At 44.9% G+C, this 6704-nt stretch overlaps 1 protein-coding gene across 2 annotated transcripts in view; it reads right to left on the reverse strand.

Annotated features, from left to right (window-relative positions):
* tmem121aa (transmembrane protein 121Aa) overlaps positions 1-6497 on the reverse strand; it is a 26165-nt gene extending 19668 nt beyond the window's left edge. The window contains exon 1 of one of the 2 annotated variants that reach the window (XM_042072365.1): positions 6453-6497. The gene's annotated coding sequence lies outside the window, so the exon portion shown is untranslated. Of the gene's footprint in view, positions 1-4569; positions 4811-6452 lie in introns of those variants that run through there. The other variant, XM_042072363.1, reaches the window with a different exon arrangement.
* Positions 6498-6704: the final 207 nt, after the last annotated feature.

The following is a 6704-nucleotide window of genomic DNA, read 5'->3' on the forward strand; positions in this document are numbered from 1 at the left end:
ACTTGAAGTGCTCTGGTAGAAAACAGCTTTTATCTGCTGACAGCACAGCGACATCAGATGAATGAAAACATTTCAATTCGGACATCATGTAATGAGATGTGACATCGAGAGACCAACCAGTTTCCCTCCTGAAAGACACCCTGCCATGTGTAATGTACTCTGAGCCCACTGATTCTCTCTATAGTCATGCCATTAAGCACACATCATCTGTTGGCTAACCTGCTGCCTTCTCACTTAGCACCACAATATGATGAGGGAAAGCATCTTCTGTCAGCTTCCGACTAAAATACACACAAGGAGACAGAGTTTCATTATTGTGCAACGTTAATGAATGGGACTCAGAGACCCATCTCCGATGCTTTTTTTATTCCTGTCAACCTTTCCTAATTTGCAACCTTCACAGCCCATCAAGCTGGTAGCAATCACCAGAGCGAGCCCAGAGCACATCACATGCATCTGCATACAGGGGAGGACGCTGCCACCACCATTCTTGGCGGCACTAAAAAAAGCTGTTCAAAAGAAATGTGAGAATAAACAGCCTCAAAGCCCAATGTTTCCTATTAGCAATGCTCCTCTTCTGCAACATGCTCATGATAAAGTCTTGACATCAGTGTGGAGGAGTTGTTGCAGTGTCACTGGCTAATGTGACATGCTTAGCAAGGTGACGTTCACATTTATGCTCTCAGTGTGCCATTGACCCAAAACATTTTACCTCCTTCGTGTGCATGTGTATGTGCATGTGCGTGTGTATGTATGTGTGTGTTAGTGTGTATGTGTATGTGTATGTGTGCGTGTGTGTGTGTGTGTGTGTGTGTGTGTGTGTGTGTGTGTGTATGCGTGCATTTGTGTGATTTTGGTGTGCATGAGACTCAGCTCTGGTCCTTGTTTTCCTGGCTATCTGATCTCATTACCTGGCTCTGGCAACAGCAGGTATTGCACATACACTGCAGGTCTGACCTTGCCGTCTGATCAGAAGTTGACCACACAAATACAGCATTCTCAAGCTGTGCTGCCCTCGGCCTCAGTAGTAGCCATCGCATCTGTAACTGTGTGCTGCGTGTGATTATCAAAGTCTTGTGTATATATGCATGTGTGTGTGTGTGTATGTGTGTGAATATCACAGTCTAGTGTGTGTATGCGTGTGTGTGTGTGTGTGTGTGTGTGTGTGTGTGTGTGTGTGTGTGTGCGTGTGTGTGTGTGTGCAGGCTTAGGCTTATGTAAGTCTTAATGTATGTCTGTCTATGTATACTTTTATATGTATAGACAGACACACATTAACATATGGTGTTTGTGCATTTATTTGTATGTGTGTGTGTGTGTGTGTGTGTGTGTGTGTGTGTGTGTGATTTAGTTCCCAGCTGCGCTCTAGCATCCCTCAGTGCAGCGAGCGAGGGGGAGGTGGGGATGGGCAGCCGACCAGCAGCAGGGGGCAGTTAAACCTTCCACCTTGCATGGCAGGACTTCACAGATGCCCACGCTGACACTGTGACAGTAAATAGCCAGTGGGTGGGCCAGGAGTCTCCAAAGAGGAGCAGAGGAGGAGAGATGGACAAGAAGGAGGAGAGATGGAGGAGGACAGAGAGAGGAGAGATGGAGGAGAAGGAGAGAGGAAGAGGTGGACAGAGAGAGGAGAGATGGAGGAGAAGGAGAGAGGAAGAGGTGGACAGAGAGAGGAGAGATGGAGGAGAAGGAGAGAGGAAGAGGTGGACAGAGAGAGGAGAGATGGAGGAGAAGGAGAGAGGAAGAGGAGGACAGAGAGAGGAGATAAGAAAAGAAGGAGAGAGGAGGGAGAGTTAAAGCACCAGGAGGTTCCAAAAGGGAATGAAAGAGGAGTGATGGAGGAGAAGAGACAAAAGAAGATGACTGATGAGAATAGATAGTGGATAGAGAGAGAGAGAGAGAGAGAGAGAGAGAGAGAGGGAGAGAGAGAGAGAGAGAGAGAGGTGAATGGGAAATGGAGGGAGATAGTTAGAGAAGAGATAAAGAATTAGCTGTCTCGTATGTTGTGCATCTTGTGGCAGTGATGTCGCACAAACAAGACCGTAGGGACTGAAATAGAAAGAAAGAAAGAAAGAAAGAATGAAAGAAAGAAGAGGGAGGGAGGGAGGAAAGATTGTGCCACAGCCCTGCCTACAACTACTCATCCCTTCAGCGTCCGCCCTCAGCACTCTGCAGGGGCCAGACAACGATGAGGGAATGGATGGAAAGAAAGAGAGGAACAACTACAATCCCATAAAGTGGAAGGGCACCCACAGCGAGAGAGACTAAACACCCCTGTGGTGCTCGAGTGCCCTTACAGCTTGTGAGCCCACATGGACACCAAGCCCAAACCCTTAATTACAACTTTCAACTCAATGCTGGCAGCAGAGCCCAATTAAATAGATCCTATAACTCCACTTCCAAGGATGATGAATAGGCCTAATGCGTATGATCATCTATAGGATTATGCTATGGATGCTGTGCACTAGCTTGGCTTCCATGTGTACTTACAAACATCTAAATTTGTGGGACTATAAAGATAAAATAAGCCTTTGGATAGCTGTATACTGTGGTCATGTGTCACAATCATGGTGCCTTGCAATCACATGTAGTAGTCTGCATTGAACATAATGAAGATATATTCTTGTGCCTGTTACACCACGCATCTACAGATCAGCGCCAAAGCCTTGGAGTCTACAATCCTGACCTAAGACACTTTGTTTCAATTGGGTGACATGGCTGTACGTTGGTGGATACTGACTCAGAGACAGCTTCTTAAGAGTCTGCTAGCCCTGAAGTTATGCACTCCGATGATTTAGTCCCATGTTTTATGAGTGTAGCCTGAGTGAAGCGGTTCAGGTTGAGACAGAGTGCCACTGAAATAAACACGGGCACTGTTGGCGCTTCTTTGTTTTCATCTTGATATGGTATCATAAAAATGCTGGAATGCTTTTAACCTCAGAGGCGAGAGACAAAACATAGCCTAACTGTTATTGAAAGGCAGTTCTTATGCCTATGGGGACCCTCATAAAATAGCAAAGCTATGGCTATTGATGTGACTATTATATTTGACAAGTGTTTGTAAAATTACATATTTGTATGTTTACATAAGTGACACAGTGAAAACCTCAGATTGATGGTGCAAAGCTGACAAAAACACTTCAATCTAAAGCTAAGAATGAGATGGCAATGCTCCCTACCACACTGACACGGATTAATGTTTATTATGCCTAACCTCCTTCAACAAGCACACCCATGAAACCATTTCAAGAGAGGCATTTGATGGACTTTCAGAGAAACAAAAAACAGGAGAAAAAACAAATAGAAAACAGAAAACTCTTAACTCTCTTAAGGAACTTTTTGAAGACATTCTGACCAACTATAGTGTTGTACAGTGACAAGGTCTTCTATTCATTGATAAGAGGAGAAGCACCAGAAAGTGAGAAGGTTGACAAAGGTTAAGTTTTAGTTCACAGTTCACAGTCCAGCTCATTGATCCAGGACAGGGATCCAACAAGTTTAGCATATTGTATTTTTGCCAATAGTGCGTATTTTTGCCAATTTGTGAATTTGAATTTGCATTGGAATTGAGAGAGAGAGAGAGAGAGAGAGAGAGAGAGTAAAACGCATTAAAGCTGCAGGGTTTTGATGAAAAATTGTGTGTGTGTGTGTGTGTGTGTGACAGATAGAGAGAGAGAGAGAAAGAGAGAGAGAGAGAGAGAGTTAGTGTGTGTGTGCCCGCGCTGTTGGCTCATTCAGGGAGCACACTGCGGTAGAGTGGAGATTGGGTTTAAAAATGACCACAGGCTCAACGCCAGATTACGTGTAAACGAATAGATGTGTGGCCATTTGTAACACGTCCATTGCGCCTTAGTAGAATAACACTGTCCTAATATCACACATTATTTTAGGAAATTACAATAATATTACATATTGTTATTTGCCCTGGGAAAAACATTCAGCAATCACTAAGAGGATTACAAAGTGGTTAGCGCCTTTGAGATGCCTCACGCGCTGAAAGCTCCCGCGTGGGACTATGCCACTCACCTCACTCGCCTATGAAATGGCACTTAACCACACGGAAGATTTATAAAAGACAAATAATTTCAAAATGCACATGTTGGATGTGCGGGCGTTATGTGTTCACCCAACAAACCGGCTTAAACCAAACCATCACGAGTGAGTACAGACACTCTCCCAGGGAAAGCCGATCAAAGAGTCGATTAAATTAAAAGCTAGGGGGCTCTTGGCCGGAGGCTGTTGTCTGTTGTTCCGGTCAATGCGATGCCATGCCTCAAAACTACAAATGTCGGCGTGATTAAGTCCCTGCAAGAAGGTTACTCAAGAAGACACACACAACCGACTGAAGCGTATATGTCTGTTAGCAAACACAAAAAAGCAAAGGTCCGACTCTGCAACCTACATCGCAGTTCGTCCATAACATCAGTTTACAGCGGAAAGTTCCCGTGAAACCATGTCATGGTCGAACAGTTTACCTCGCATTTATATATATGTCTCACAGGTCAGTTCATTGAAGAGTTTCCGCTAACACAGTTGAAAGCGAAAAAACGCCCACCTCGGGTAGCCTACCTCGGGTTTCGCTGTCCAGGGTGCTGATCAACACTGACTGAATTCGGTCGCCTTGAGTGTGATTTAATCCCTGCGTTCAAGACCGGGAGAAGGGGTCCAAAAACCACAATGGTTTGTAGCCAACTGTACACTGAAACAGCGGTGGGACAGAGTAGACGGAACGATAAGTAATCTCCCTCTAAATACGGTCAAACGTAAACGTACCGTAGATAAAGGAAGAAGCACACCCCCGTACCCCCGTCTGCGGCCGACTTTGCTAATTCCGATCCACCTCTCTCTCTCTCTCTCTCTCTCTCTCTCTCTCTTTCTCACTCTCTCTCTGCTCTCCTCGCCCGCCCGGCAGAAAGGATAATTTATTGGCAATTTGCTTATGTTGAGACCGGCAGCCCACTGCTTCCCCGCCCTTTCGCACTGGCCACAGTGGTGAAACAGCTACAAACTCTTCACGTGTGTGTAGTGTACGTCTTTGTGTCGTTGTGTGTGTATGTGTGTGTGTGTGTGTGTGTGTGTGTGTGTGTGTGTGTGTGTGTGTGAAAGAGAGAGAGAGAGAGAGTATGAGAAAGAGAGAGCTTGTGTGTATGTGTGTGTATGTGTGTGCGTGTGTGTGTGTCTGCGGTTTTCTCAGTCATTCTATCTGTGTGTGTGTGTGTGTGCAGTGTGTGAATGTGTGTATGCATATGCATACTAGTGTTTGCTTGTGTGTTCATGTGGCTGTCCCCCCCCCCCCCCCCCACCTCCCAGCTCTGTGTGTGTGTGTGTGTGTGTCTGTGTAATACGATAACAAAGCGATAACCACATTGCCATCAGTAAGTTTGGCACTATCAGTCCTGTGAAATTGGGGACAGTGGCAGCGCTGCGATTAAACTGGAGTGGCCCCACATTACTCTGAGCAGATAGCAGACACTCGCTCCTCTCAACCGCCACCAAACAGACGGCTTCATATACTTCACATTTTCAAAGATAAATAAAGTGATTATCAAGCAAACATTTACAAACCACACCGTTTAGGCTATCTGTAATAAATTATTTGTGGCTCTGCCTTGTGGTAAACAAAACCAGAGCAAATAAATTAACTGGAGATTAGCATGAAATTTGAGCTCTGTGGATGTTAAAACACATTCACATCATTTTCAGTAGAACTTTCAAACTGCTGTTGCATGTGGAGTTGCATCCCCTTTGGAATACATACAGCATATCGCTACATATGGACTTTGGATGTTCAAAGATGAGCATCTCGTTCAGCTGGAGGGAAACGCTTTCCAGGATTTGAGTTGAAGTGCACATACAGCTGAATAATGTAACAGAATGAAACTCAAATGGCCCTTGGGGAGAGAGAGAGAGAGAGAGAGAGAGAGAGAGAGAGAGAGAGAGAGAGAGAGAGAGAGAAAGACAGAGAGAGAGAAAAGTAAAGAACAGAGTAGAAATCCACCTCTTTAACATCAAGACCTTCATGCATATGTAGGCCTGGGAAAATAAGGGAGACACTGATGCAGTGTTAGTGATTTAGAAAGCTTAGCATACAGTACTGTCAGAGTTTAGGGGGGAAAACTCAAATAAACAGATTTGAATGGAGTTTATTGAATTATTTGAGAAATAATTGACCAAGAGCATTTTCAGCATTTGTAGGGATTCAACTTGACCATAGACATTCATTTGCCCATATGGGATAGTAACCGTGAAAAAAAAAACTTGAGAGAGCAGAAGAGAATATAGAGACAGGGAAAGAGAGGGAGAGAGAGAGAGAGAGAGAGAGAGAGGGAGAGAGAGAGAGAGAGAGAGAGAGAGGGAGAGAGAGAGATAGAGAGAGGGAGAGAGGGAGCAGAAACAGAAACAACACATGCTAATTACTGTTCATCTCTTACAGAAACAAATAACCTGCTGACCTTGACCAGATTATCTCCATCCAGTATGTGATGTGTGCATGTGGCCTGGGCTTTTCCTCTAGTGCTGTTCTGCAGGAGGGGGCGTGTGCATAACGTCCTAGTGACTGGTGTTTGGCAGACTCTGTTTAGGGCACAGTCTGACATGAGCATTTAATTACACATCAGTCAGATTTCACATGCTCCACTTCTCTCTCTCTCTTTCTCTCTCTCTCTCTCTCTCTCTCTCTCTGTCTATCCCTCTCTCTATCTCTC

This window comes from Alosa sapidissima, chromosome 19 (assembly GCF_018492685.1).
Source record: "Alosa sapidissima isolate fAloSap1 chromosome 19, fAloSap1.pri, whole genome shotgun sequence".
Taxonomy (NCBI): Eukaryota; Metazoa; Chordata; class Actinopteri; order Clupeiformes; family Clupeidae; genus Alosa; species Alosa sapidissima.